Here is a 14,488-nt window from a genome sequence, read left to right as displayed (position 1 = left end):
GGAGACTGAGGAATTCAATGGGAACCAGTCCAAGCAGCAGCTTTTCCAGCCCAGTGGGCCTGGGGCTACAGACTGTGGTGACCTGGCCAGGCAGGGATGACTGCTCCTCTCTGAGTGCTGCTTGTTAATGGGGGCCTCCAGAGCTTAACTCTTTTACCCCTCATTCTGCTCCTCTATCAGTCAGCCATAGGTTAGCTGGCTGCACCAGATCCGGTCACATGCATACTGGTCCCATGTGGAGACTGCTTAGAAAGGGTTTTAATGCTAGTGGCACTGGCAGTGACTTTTAGTCTGACCCAGTCCAAATCTGTATGTGCTTCAGCCAACTCTTCTATTGCTGTCATGCCATGACCTATAGACTGCATATACAGATCTGGGACCAAGCTAAGCAACACAAACTGTAAGATGGACACTGGACTACAGAGACAACCTCCTATTCATCAATGTTTTTGTGCAGATGGTGAAAAGGATCAGGTCTGAGCTCTTTTGTTGCCAAGGCATTTATATAGCACCACATTCAATGTCTTCTACTGCATTGTTCAGGACCATGCCTCCCACTCCCCACAATCAGTCACATTGATTCATTTCAATGTGAATGATTTTACTGCCCCTTACAATTACATTCCACCCAGAACTCTTCCAGTAGATTATGCACATTAGTCATAGACTCTGAGTCTCATTCCAAGGTCTGGGGAAGTTTGCATTGTTATTGTGCTGTCTGTTAAAAGTTCTCCAGAATCTTGTTCCATTTAGAAAACCCCACATTAGTTTCCTCTGTGATACGATGCTGCTTGTATTTGGAGTTGTTTTCTTTTCCTGTGTAATGTCTGTCAGTGAACCTCAGTTGAGAACATATGCTGCATGTCCTGGAAGGGCTCAAGGGAACTCCCAGGACATCCCTCCCTGACCCCCCTCAACTCCTCCTATCTGCCCAGCTGTCCCCCAGAGTGTTGCCCTCCCTCAGTGGGGCTCACTCTGCAGGGAAGTGCTAATGGGCCATGGGCCTGTCTGTGGACACACAGCCTGGTGGTAAAGTTTACAATGTGCTCACACCTCGGACCTCCATCAGACCCAGATGGCATGTGTTGTCCAGAGGAAATGGGACTTTAAATAAACCCCAGCTGAAGTGGCTCTTTGGGGGTTATGTTGAATGGAGTCTTATAAGTGGATCATCACATGCCTGTGTACTGAGGTCAATTTGGCACTGGTACTGAGGTCAATTTGGCACTGCTGGATCCTTCACCCCTCAAACGTTGCTTTGCAAGTAAACTAACAGGATTAATTCAGAGTCTTTTGAACAGAAGTGTCTTTCAAAACTTTGAATCTCTCAACCACTTTCTCCTTCTCTTATTAGTATTGGAATGGTGGTTCAGAGGTGCAGTGCAGAGAAATGTTTCCCTTGTCCCCCAATTTAGTCTTATCACTGTAAATTACAAGGTTTGCTTTTGAGTTATCAGGTCTCTAGTCCAGAATAATTTGGTGGGAAATTATAGTGTGAATGTATATAGTTGACAGTTGAGCTTTACCTGTTTCCTCGTCAGAAACCAGGCAACTGAAATGGAAGAATGCACATTAAACAAGTGTACAGTGAACTTTCAAATATTTAAGAACAGGTCTGAAGGATAGAATATTCACATTGTCATGGCAAATAAGCGGTGTCAACCACAAACAGTTTCACTTGTTAGCACAGGAGTTCCTCAAACTTCCCAACAACTAGCTAGATCTTTGACCTTGACATTTCGTGTGGAATGCAGGTTCAGGTTATGTGTGCTCAGCCTTAGTCACTGCTGCTATTCGGGTTTATTTACTGACCTCCAAGCTAATCATTAACATCCACTTTAATGTCCTTTTAGAGGTAAAAGTAAAGTGTAAATAAAACAGTCTAGAAGCAAGAAAGAGATTGCTTACTGGTTAACTCCCCTCAACAATGCAGTACGATATGCAATTCTTAATACAAAAGCCCAAATACAAAATGTAAAAAATAAGTTTGAAGGAAGAAAATTCAATCATTGTCTTGTCACTAGTGATGATTCATGGCAATGATAGGGAGTTTTTCCTGTCCTTTAGTTGCAATGTGCACGATGATGGTGTAGACTTGTGACTAATCCTCAGCTTCAGCCTCTGTGCATACGCTGCTTCCTGGGGAGGAGTCTTTCACCACAGCCAAGTGGGGAGGAGTCTTTCCCAAGGGGATAAACTCCAGACACCCCGTGTTCCTTTTGTCTGATCTTTGTGGAGGAACTGATAACCCCGGCCAGGGTTGTAAGGGTGTGTGTTAAAGGATGGAGGAATATTGGGGCATTGAAGCGGTCATTGAGATGTAGAGAGAAATGCCATTCTTGGCTTTATCCTATAGTAAAACAGGGTGATGCCAAGCCCTTGACTCTGAAAGGATAAGTTAACCGATATAAGGGGCGCCTTCGGATCCACAGGAGATTTTTCCTGTGAGTGAATGACAACATACAAAAAGTAGTCATCGTTCAATTAGAGGGTTGGATTTTCCAGCTTATGTGGCTTGAGGAGGTCCCCTTTATGGCTAGAAGGGATTCTCCGCTAGATATTCAGATTGTGAATGCACAGTCAAGAGAAACCGATGTAAAGAAATCAAGAATGCCTTGCAGCAGTTATTCAGGAAAGTAAATAGCGTGCTCATGGACTGTAAATTGCTCAAGTATTTCTACAACTTGTTTTGACAGGGTTTAACATGATCTTGGATTATAACTATTCTTATGAATCAAGGCATAACAAAGGGAACAAAATGTTCAAGTTTTTGGGATTTTACAACAAAAAGGTTGTATAACAAGCTGTCTGGGATGGCAGTTTGCCATTTTGTGAACCCCTGCCTCAACGGTGTGAATAAGATCCAATATGAATGATGTGTCCAGCAGAGTGACATTTCAGTCAATGTCTGGTACTAAACAACAAGGCCTTGTTAGACATGATTCACCATCTTCAATAATTACGCAGCTTCATTTGATACTTGAGTCAGGATGATTAGAAGAACAGCTATGTGAAGTAGTACTAACAGAATAAGTGGGGCCACATTGGTGCCTGCTTGGGAGGAAGGACACTCACAATGAAGGGACTTTATATATGGTTCATTTTCATCCTGGTGAACACCATGCCACTTGCATGCAAATATCAGACCGCAACAGGAAATGGGTTCAGGAGAACTGTATAACACTATGGTGTTGGAGACGGAGTGCTGCCTCATGCTCTCAACCTCTTTAGAGAGCGAAGAGGACATATTCCTCTGTTTTCAAAGGTGCCCCTGCAACTAGAGGAGGGAGAGGAATTTGCATTCTGGATGTTGGAGACGGACACATGTTCCTCTTTCCTAGCTCCTGATTTGGTTAGAAACATTCAAGGATGAAGATGGGTCACTTTTAATGGAGAGGGTTTCCTATCAAACAACATCAGGATTATGATGACTACCAAGTATCCATTTTGCCGTCCACTTTTGTTCATAAGGAAATGTCTGACTGGATGTGAGGGGTGCAAGCTGCAGATGTAGAGTCATAGGGGTGTGTCTGGAACAGCGGAAAGGTGCTCACTCATCAGATGAAAGTTTCCCCGACTCTCTACTGCGGTTCAGGAGATTGGAGGTGAGCAGAAGGGAGTTTATACTTACATGCCTAATAAGGGAGGGATGTCTCAGACTTAGGACAACAGTGGAATTTCTCACCTTCGTCATAGTGAGGACCTGGGTGGTGAGGACCAAGTCACTGCACTCTTTTGTTAAAGGTGTGTCCAGAGATTTTACAAAATACGTTTAATTTGAATATTTGTTCTGAGGTGTATTTTTTAATTTATAAGATATTATTAGAAACTCTATCAAAAGCATAATTGTCATGGTTTAATCCCAATTTAAGTTTAGTTTCAACATCACTATGGATGGATTTAGGCCCTTCAGTTATCTTATGTTTTTTTTATACTCTTTTGTTGTTATTTATTATCTAACATCTTTGCATTGAGTCCTTTTAACCTATGTAATCAGTTCCTCCTATGGAAGGCAGGACATGTTGTGTAATGTGTCTTAGATAGAACTGTCTAAGAGCTCTGAGTCTCTCCATAGCAACTGCTTTGACTGGGCTGTAAATATAGCCCATGAGGAAAAACAACCCTTTGTCCAGTGTAGAATTTACATATGAACATGGAAGCCAGAGCAGGTTGGTTTGCATACGTCCACATGTCAATCTCGCAATGTTTTGAAACCGACAGGTAATGCAGTCTTCTCAGTGTTGCGATCAAAAGTTGTTGGGAAAAGAATATAGCTTCCTGATGGGAATTAATCCTATTGTATCACAGGGACCATGAGAGAAAATTAGGGATTATTTCTCATCTTTGATTTATAGTGCTCTTTAACAAGACAGACATGTCATACTGTCAGTGAAATGTCCCATTGAGGGATGTCTTTACTGAGAGACAATTTGCATGCTCAGTGTGGAGAAGGTGAACAACAAGGTGTTGTCAGAACTACAGTACATGTCTACCTTACTTGGTACTGTATGTCGTTGACATCAATCTTCTCATCACAAACAGACGGGGTCATATGAGTTTTATGGTGTCAACCTCTGACGAATGAAAGCTGAAATGGAACCATCTGTAGATTACATCTGTTCTAGACTGTCTGATTACTCAGTGACCCTTCAGAATGTCTCGCCTTCATCTCAGGCTGTGGAAATACTATACTAGTGTTCAAAGCCAGGGGCTGCTGTACTCATCATAAATTTCCAGGGCCAAAAGTATCTTAAGGATAAGTTGTTTCTAACAATGAATTTAGCATTAAGATGCTTTCAGGAAAACGGGCCCAGAGCTCTTCTTCCAACTAGACCTGGCTTGGCTCAAAGGGAAGTCTCATGGACCTGGAATTCTCATTTGTTAAGATGCCTGACATTGTTCAGTAGTCAAAAACATGCAGGCCCCATTCCCATAGAAGACCATTGTTCAACAGTATCATCTAAGTTGAACTATAGCTTCCCAGGGGCCGGGCTGTGGACTCCAGGGAGTAACAGAGGTCATGCTTGTGGCATTTACATTCAGTAGTCTGAAGTTTAACTTTGGTTTAATAGGCTGTAGCAACCAGGAATTCAAATAATTACAACTAGGGGTTCAGAATGAATACAGCAGGCATGTCAGCTATTTTACCTCAACAAGGTGATTAAAACAGCCCATAATACTCCGTTCAGACATTAGCAGTTGATCTGATGAAATCCCTTGTACTGTGTGTTACAATGTGACTTATTTTTTACTTATTCTTCTGTCATACTGTAGCTATTTGAAACAGAGATCATACTTTGTGTAACTCTGTATTGTTGAAGGTGAGGCTAAAATGTACTCCAAATACTATACTCTGTTTTTAACCTTGACTTGGTTAATACTTCTGTTTGACTATGTTAATGATTGTATTCAATTGGTAGCCTCAAACAGAATTGGACTAAAATGACCTTGGGGCAATTCCACGATAATGGAATTGCACTGACTAAGATTTTTCACAAAACAATGTATGCCAAATTTAAAAACCATTTATTTCAGAGTTTTAACAAATCCTACAGCTCTATGCACAAGGACTACTTTTAACAAGTTACACAGAACATTTGACAAAAACACATTTAATGGAATAATTGCAGATTAAAAGTTTAAAATAATTTCTGTAAAATCTCCATCAGTTTGTGACCATGTTTTCCAGAAACTCTGTTAAATATCTGCTCCGGATTAAGATTCATCCATGTCTGCAAAAAGAATTGGGTGACTTTGAAAGTCTATTTTGGTTATTGAACTACAAAAAGTGAAGTGGATTTACACCCAGTAACAGTATTGCGGTAATTTCAGAATTGGGTCTCTGATCTGTACTACACATGAATGCATAATTATGAATGTCATTCTATTCATGGTGATGTATCCTAAATAGGTACACAAAGATGGAAATATGCAATATCCTCCTCTGCATATCTGGGTATTATTCTACACACTGGCTATTATTTTAATGACCTCCAACAAACTACACCAAATTTGGTTGGTCTACCAATCAGACGTACAGTAGAATACAGTACATGAATGTACTCAACTCTAGTGTGATCTACTCTTTCCTGTACTGAACTACTGTACAGGTCTGTCCTGTACTGAACTATGCTTTGCTTTACTGTACTGTCCAAACTTGTGAAACATACACGTCTATGATTTGGTCCGGAATGGAAAAAATCTGAACCACTCATGGATGCCTATGTTTGGGCCAAATTAAAGGCCGGTCCAGATGTCTGTGGACGTTGAAATCAAGGCCAGGGCGGACTGACCACATTTAAACTTTTTTTCAACATCCATGGACATCCGGTGTCGGTCGGTGCTCAGTGGGTGAGGATTCTGGCTAGAGTAAATGGAAAGGGAGGAGGCTCATGGGTAGGTGTCAGTAAGAGCCAGGAAAGGTGACATTAATGAGAAAGAGGGAGGGCTTGTCCATACTTTACACACTCTTGCTTTGACCATGATAAAGAGAAAGAAAATGGTTATCAGCTAAACATAACAGTATACCAGTGGAAGGGAGGACGGTAACAGGTGACCCAACTGTGGTTTGTGACTACTATGATTTCCCATTGTAGCCAATTGAAATACAGAAGTTACGTTAGATTTTTCAGTAATTCTGTTACTGATTTGGTAACAGAATTTCACATTTTAATCCCTTAATAATTCCTAAACAAAATTGATATCAGTAAAAACAACAACTAATCAATAGTCCTATCTTTACGTGTTACTTCTGTGAACTTTCAATGACCTCCCTCCTAATGAGGGAGAGAAATTAGAAAATATCTTCATGTGGGTTTTTGGTAACGGAATTTCAAAGCAATGTTTGTTAAACTTACAGTAGGCAGAAACAAATCTCCTAAACTAAATATGTGTTGATATAAGTTGGCAAGGGTCTTTACTTCAACATTGTGTTTTGATGTATTTCTAATGCCTTTTAAGACTTTTCTGGTAGATGATTTCTAAGACCCCCTTTTCCATCTGTTTGAAGAAATCATAGCCTTTGTTTGATTTTCTTTGGATGGAAAAGGGTTGACACATGACCAAAAATATTAACATAATATGTAAGTGTGACTGGGAGACCCATGAGGCGGCACACAATTGGCCCAGCATTGTCCTGGATGGTTTGGCAGGCCAGGATTTCCTTGTCCCATCGCGCTCTAGCGACTCCTTGTGGCAGGCCGGGCATCTGCAAGCTGACACCGCGGTCATCAGTTAGACTGTGTTTCCTCCTACACATTGGTGCGGCTGGCTTCCAGGTTAAGCGAGCAGTGTGTCAAGAAGTGCGTGTTTAGGAGGATCCATGGCTCTCGACCATCGCCTCTCCCGAATCCATAGGGGAGTTTCAGCGACGGGACAAGATCGTAACTACCAATTGGGTAAAAGTACAACAAATATAAACTCTGCATAAGGCAAATGGTGGTCACACCAGATACTGAATGGTTTTCTGATCCATACTTATTTTTTTATTTTTTTTTAAGGTATCTGACCAACAGATGCATGTCTGTATTCCCAGTCATGAGAAATCCATAGATTAGGTCCTAATGAATTTATTTCAATTGACTGATTTCCTTATATGAGCTGTAACTCAGTAAAATCATTGTAAATGTTGCGTTTTCTATTTTTGTTCAGTGTTTATATACACTGCTCAAAAAAATAAAGGGTACACTAAAATAACACATCCTAGATCTGAATGAATGAAATATTCTTATTAAATACTTTTTTCTTTACATAGTTGAATGTGCTGACAACAAAATCACACATGATCAATGGAAATCAAATTTATCAACCCATGGAGGTCTGGATTTGGAGTCACACTCAAAATTAAAGTGGAAAACCACACTACAGGCTAATCCAACTTTGATGTAATGTCCTTAAAACAAGTCAAAATGAGTCTCAGTAGTGTGTGTGGCCTCCACGTGCCTGTATGACCGCCCTACAACGCCTGGGCATGCTCCTGATGAGGTGGCGGATGGTCTCCTGAGGGATCTCCTCCCAGACCTCGACTAAAGCATCCGCCAACTCCTGGACAGTCTGTGGTGCAACGTGGCGTTGGTGGATGGAGCGAGACATGATGTCCCAGATGTGCTCAATTGGATTCAGTTCTGGGGAACGGGCGGGCCAGTCCATAGCATCAATGCCTTCCTCTTGCAGGAACTGCTGACACACTCCAGCCACATGAGGTCTAGCATTGTCTTGCATTAGGAGGAACCTAGGGCCAACCGCACCAGCATATGGTCTCACAAGGGGTCTGAGGATCTCATCTCGGTACCTAATGGCAGTCAGGCTACCTCTGGCGAGCACATGGAGGGCTGTGCGGCCCCCCAAAGAAATGCCACCCCACACCATGACTAACCCACCGCCAAACCGGTCATGCTGGAGGATGTTGCAGGCAGCAGAACGTTCTCCACGGCGTCTCCAGACTCTGTCACGTCTGTCACATGTGCGTGTGAACCTGCTTTCATCTGTGAAGCGCCAGTGGCGAATTTGCCACTCTTGGTGTTCTCTGGCAAATGCCAAACGTTCTGCACGGTCTTGGGCTGTAAGCACAACCCCCACCTGTGGACGTCGGGCCCTCATACCACCCTCATGGAGTCTGTTTCTGACCGTTTGAGCAGACACATGCACATTTGTGGCCTGCTGGAGGTCATTTTGCAGGGCTCTGGCAGTGCTCCTCCTTGCACAAAGGCGGAGGTAGCGGTCCTGCTGCTGGTTGTTGCCCTCCTACGGCCTCCTCCACATCTCCTGATGTACTGGCCTGTCTCCTGGTAGCGCCTCCATGCTCTGGACACTACGCTGACAGACACAGCAAACCTTCTTGCCACAGCTCGCATTGATGTGCCATCCTGGATGAGCTGCACTACCTGAGCCACTTGTGTGGGTTGTAGACTCCGTCTCATGCTACCACTAGAGTGAAAGCACCGCCAGCATTCAAAAGTGACCAAAACATCAGCCAGGAAGCATAGGAACTGAGAAGTGGTCTGTGGTCACCACCTGCAGAACCACTCCTTTATTGGGGGTGTCTTGCTAATTGCCTATAATTTCCACCTGTTGTCTCTTCCATTTGCACAACAGCATGTGACATTTATTGTCAATCAGTGTTGCTTCCTAAGTGGACAGTTTGATTTCACAGAAGTGTGATTGACTTGGAGTTACATTGTGTTGTTTAAGTGTTCCCGTCATTTTTTTGAGCAGTGTATATTCCTTTATTTAAAAAAATATATAGACTAACCTTTCATTTGACACCCAATTTAACAGGCTCCTATGAACTTCACATGTTAGTGCTCATGGGTTCTCTTTTTAGATGGAAATGACCCTTACCAAGCCTTTATGTGACTGAGCTAAAGCAGGAGGGTGTGGGAGTTTGACTGCGCCACCATCTCTTGGATTGAATAATATTGTGGATATAAAGTAGTCTTTTTTAAAAGCTGTAACCTGCAGACCATCCAACTGAGAACAGGCCGCAGGGAGGTCAACACATGTAAATCTTCTTGCAAATCAGCCTCCAAATATTTACACAACGCTTTGAATACTCTAACTATGTGAAAGTATCTGAGTGTTGTGTGTGTATATGAAGTCTCAATGGTGAAGATGATAAACCCCCTATGAAAAGTCAGCTGTTGCTTTGTCATGGTGTGTTGGTTTTCCTGTGATTGATGTGCATACGGTACATTTTCTAAATATCTCCTGCATGTCCTGCAACCAGGGCCTGTAAATGGGCTGTTCAAGGATCCCCAGCTGACTCTATCTCAAGAGAATTGTTGCTATAATATGCTAACGTATTACTGAAACTAAATTAGGTTTCTCATTGTAAACACTTTTAAAAAGGGATGACATCTGGTCACCACCTGTATTCAGATGAAGTCAAATCGGTGTGTGTGTGTTCAGAATTGTGAGGTATCTTCTCTGAACATCTGTAGGGTTGTGTTTACTGACATATTTGCCTTGTTTCTCAGTTAGTGAAGGGACAGGTGTTGGTGTGTGGGGGTGGAATCACAGTTGTATCACCCAGTGTGGGAGTTTATTGGTCATGGCAGTGCGGTGTGCATGCAGGCCTGTGCCAGGGAAGATGCGTTGAGCCTCTGGGATCAGTACTAAATGTTTGCAGATGCTGGAGAGACTGAGGCACCAGGATAGACCAGACACTGCCTTTTTAAGTTCTGAGCGGGAGTCTGATAGTGTCAATACAGTATGTATAATGTATTGACACTGTGAGGATTTCAATTCTGAGGTACATGAGATGAATGCCTATGGCCAAGTCATTAGCCGTCTTTTTTTCTTTTTTGCTATTTTGCCAGTCATGGTTTATGCATGTGATGTACCAGAGATGGAGGTCATCATTGTCCTCTCTGGTAATCCTGCATCTGACTTCCTTATCCACAGAGGCCCAATGGAAACACTGCCCTGCGTCACAGTAGGCTTGCTAATTTAGCGCTAACCTTATTTCCAGACCCACCTGTTTACCAGGGCTTTTAATTTGCATTTCTTAGCATTGCCTGCTACAACGAAGCCACTCCGCGTGTGGTTGATGGAATCGTACGGAGGACCTCAAACCAATGGAGTGTGGTATCAGGCAAATATAGACTACCTTATATCTTCAGTGGGTACTCCGAGCAGGGAAAGAGAGAAGATTGATGGTACTAGGGCAGTTAGTGACCGTATTACCGCCACACCGGCGGAGACATGATGCAGTCAATTTCCATGTGACTGTTTAGTCAATGTAACTAAGCTTCTCTAAGCTCTGATTCTGCTGATGGTCATTAGTAGCCTACCAAACTTGCTAACTGTCTGGTACTCTGCACTATATTGTTTCTCTAATCCCTCTGACAGCAATGCAGATCGATCAAAAATCAAACACTTCATGAGAGCTCATGATGCGCAACATTTCTATAGGCTACGCCTGTGTCAGAAAACAGCGTGATAGAGGCCATTAAAAAGAGGATCCCATCAGATTTCTTTAGAATATGCTTACTATATTTATTTCTCAACTTTCCTAATATTTAAGCACATTGCTTGGCTTTACAACAGGAGTATAGCCTACCTGACTGGCATGAAAATAAACCACAGGAAAAGCGTCCTCCATTTGCTATTTTGGTGCATAGATGACATGTATATTTTTGCCCCTGGTGCATGATAATGTTTCATTCTAAATAAAAACAAATTTCACACGTATATGTAAAGACGAGGTTAAATCAAGAATAGTCTGATGGGTGACAATATTAGCCTATCGCTTGTGAATGATGTATTATCACTAGTGAATGATGCCCAGGTTGTGTGCAGTAAGGCAGACAGCTCATGCCTTTTTTATGACTTTTTCAAATCATAGTCCCACACCTCATGTATCCTGGCCAATATGTTTTGATGAGGTTTGTATCACAACTAAAGTGGCCAAATAACTTCTTCAAATGAAGCACATTAATCTACTTTACAACCGGTGAAGAGCCTAACTGGCATACATAGGTGGTGCATGAGTTTCACGTTTGGGGAAGATCATTTTCACCATAAAAATGCACCTTTTATAATAAAGCATTACGTGCATAATCACATTTATGGTAACTTATGAGAATTGTTATCCCACTAAATGATTGCATTTTGGAACATTCGCCCTTATATCATACTGCCGTGTACGCATTGCTGCGCTAATAATGTGAAGAAATGGCCTAATAGTTTATCAAAATTAAGCTAAAGGTTCTGATCTGTTGCAACAGCCTCATTGCTTAAAAAAAAATTAATAATTCAAATGGATGCGAGTGGTGGTATTAATTTGATCTACCGCATCCCACAACTGTCCCAGAGTATGTTTGGAATATTTATTTCTCGCACAGGTCAATTGACCAATGGAATAAGTCAATTTTTGTACTATGGGGGATAGTAGATTGAAATAGGCTAGTGCTTTTGCTGTTCGTTAAGCCTACTCATCTTGTTGTGGACAGTTCTTCGAACATCTTCAATATGCACCTCGGAATTAAATAAGGATGCGCACAGTTGCGTCTCTGTCTGTCTTCACTTGTAGCCTACTTCAGAGTAGAGATGTGAGCCTGTGAGAAGAACCCGATCAGGTGATGGGCATTGGCTCATAAGAATTGAGATATCTGAGCGAGATGTGAGAGGTTCTTTGGGACATGCAGCCGGAAGAAGGGAATTATTATGTTCAGCCCAAGGGCACAACGGCTACTGGCCGCAAAAGGCATGGCTTTTTTTTCCTTTTTTTTTTGAGGGCATTACGGCCACACTAGGGGTATACCATCGGGAAATTCGAGGCATTGTCAAGTTGTGTGCAGCCTATGCAAGAAACAAAGCAGAGCTCATGCCTTTCACGTGTCTTTTTTCAAATCATCATTAGTCGCGTCATGCAGCCTTAGAATGTATGAAAAATCTAAACATATAGCCCAATGTTTAACACAACTAAAGTTACATAAATAACTCTAAATTAAGCATATAGGAGTACTTATTTCTTTGTTAACCGCACTCCCTCAAATGGTTTGGAGAAAATATCCTTTCTATTTTAATCAGCTTTGTTCAATTGTATTCTTCATACTATAAAATAATGCCATGGAATTCTAAACAAATCTTATCTGCTTAATTATCTAGTGTAGCCCACAGTCATTTGGCATAGCCAGATCAGGACCTAACATAAGGACAACTCAGACTATTCTGTTCTTCTGAAGTCGACTACATTTTCTTCATATCATGTTTCTTTAGACCTGTCTAAAATAAATAATGGATTTATTGTGAAGGTGTAGGCTATATTACATGGCTTTATTAGACTTTTTCATATGTAGATGTTTCGAATGTCTGCATCAGTGGCTTGTAGGTTGTGTGTAGAAGCCAGGTGATGCAGTTATTTTGCTTGACAATCACCGGTTGACAATTTCATGACTGCCACAGCCCTAGGTGGTGCAGTTTACTGTTGCTGGCTTTCTCTCTTGTCCCTGGTCCCGGTACTAATGCCCTAGACCTTCAGAATTTCCAGATCCTACCTTCCCATCTCTTACATCATTTTGATTATTTTATGGCCCATCTTACTGCCATGGCTTGTCATGATGTTGATGATCCTAATGTTGAGTCACCATTATTTAATAATTCTGTAAAGAAACGTACTGTGTAAAGATTGAATTAGCCTAGGACCGGTCATATCATTTGCGCTCCACTTGTAGAACTGAGTGGCTTGGAGTCTCATTAGGGTTTGTTATTAGACCGGGAGATGTTTGGACTGTCATTACTCCTCCAGTCATGACAGTCTGGGCATTGACGTCAGCACAGTGGTGATAGGGAGGGAGAGCGGGAGGGAGGCCTTGGCGGCTGGCTCTTAGAGCAGGCGAGGTAGTCATTTTCCCAGCCCAAAGTAAATGGGGTGAAAGGAGGAGCTTCTGTCTGAGTAGATACTACAGCAGAAACTCCTAGTGGTCTGAGTTCAACAGCCTACTGTACTATTACTCCCTGTAAGTAGTACTATTTCATGGTTTTGTAACTACTTTAAACAGCTTTTATGAAGTGGTCAAGGTCAGCCCTTGTTTGCATGCTCATCCCCTGCTTCCTCTGAGACTTGGCTTGAGTCTGGTGTTGTAGACGAGCCCTGCGGTAGATTGTAGAGGCTGGCGTATAGCACAGAATGACTGCACCAGCATTCTAGGCCTGATGAGCTCACCCCTGATTCATGGAAACTTGAGGATGCCAGGAGGAGGAAGGCAGTGTGTAGAAACCTGTGTGTTTGCTCCTCACTCACTCCTACAGTGACAGTGTGATTCACCAGAGTTCACTGGCAACATCCAGCTGACTGTCTATATATAACCCATGTAGAGGGAGAGACACTTGTTTTGTTTCCTGTATATGTTGATTCCACAAATTTGACTTATGACCTCAAAGAGCTCTTCTTTCATCTCCAATACTTTCTAATATTTATTTTCTACATTTATTATACCTCAAAGGGGAAAGCATCAGAAATGTTAAAGTATATCACTTTTGTGATCCCATCCTTACTATGTAGAAAGGCCCTCCCTCAGTTCTGAAGTCATTGTGGTCATTGGTAACAGATCACATCTCCAGTCAAATGGCCTGCTGCCCGCAGTGCCTAGTGACAGATTCATGTTATAAGATGTGGGATGTCTGCTAATGAAGCATATTTTGACTGCCTTATCGATTTTATAAAGAATTTGTTAACACAGTTGACTCCATGAAATAAGACTGTATTAACGCTATCTCTCTGTCCTCATTTGGCAATATCCCTGGCCCAATCACTGCTGTGACCAATAAGGGGTTTGTTCTCCAGACGGCTCAGTTCATTGGTTTCAAGTTCAGTGGCAAGAATATCATATAGTTTTAAATGGTGCAAAATGCATTTTGAACTTTTACCTTCCAAATACTTTCTGAACTAAACCACAGTGACTTCATGTATTTGGGGAAAGTTTGTGGGGAACATTCACAATCCGGACCGGAAGGATGTGAAACTGAATATGAATTCAATTTTTTT

The 14,488-nt window shown here is 42.1% G+C and overlaps 1 protein-coding gene across 8 annotated transcripts in view; it reads left to right on the top strand.

Annotated features, from left to right (window-relative positions):
- Positions 1–14,488, top strand: part of LOC129812722 (pleckstrin homology domain-containing family G member 3-like) — a 44,797-nt gene that overhangs the window by 13,497 nt on the left and 16,812 nt on the right. The gene's annotated exons all lie outside the window — the stretch shown is intronic.

The sequence above is a fragment of the Salvelinus fontinalis genome, chromosome 16 (assembly GCF_029448725.1).
Source record: "Salvelinus fontinalis isolate EN_2023a chromosome 16, ASM2944872v1, whole genome shotgun sequence".
NCBI lineage: Eukaryota > Metazoa > Chordata > Actinopteri > Salmoniformes > Salmonidae > Salvelinus > Salvelinus fontinalis.
Note: the sequence above shows the minus strand (reverse complement) of the source record. Positions and strands in the feature narration are given on the sequence as shown.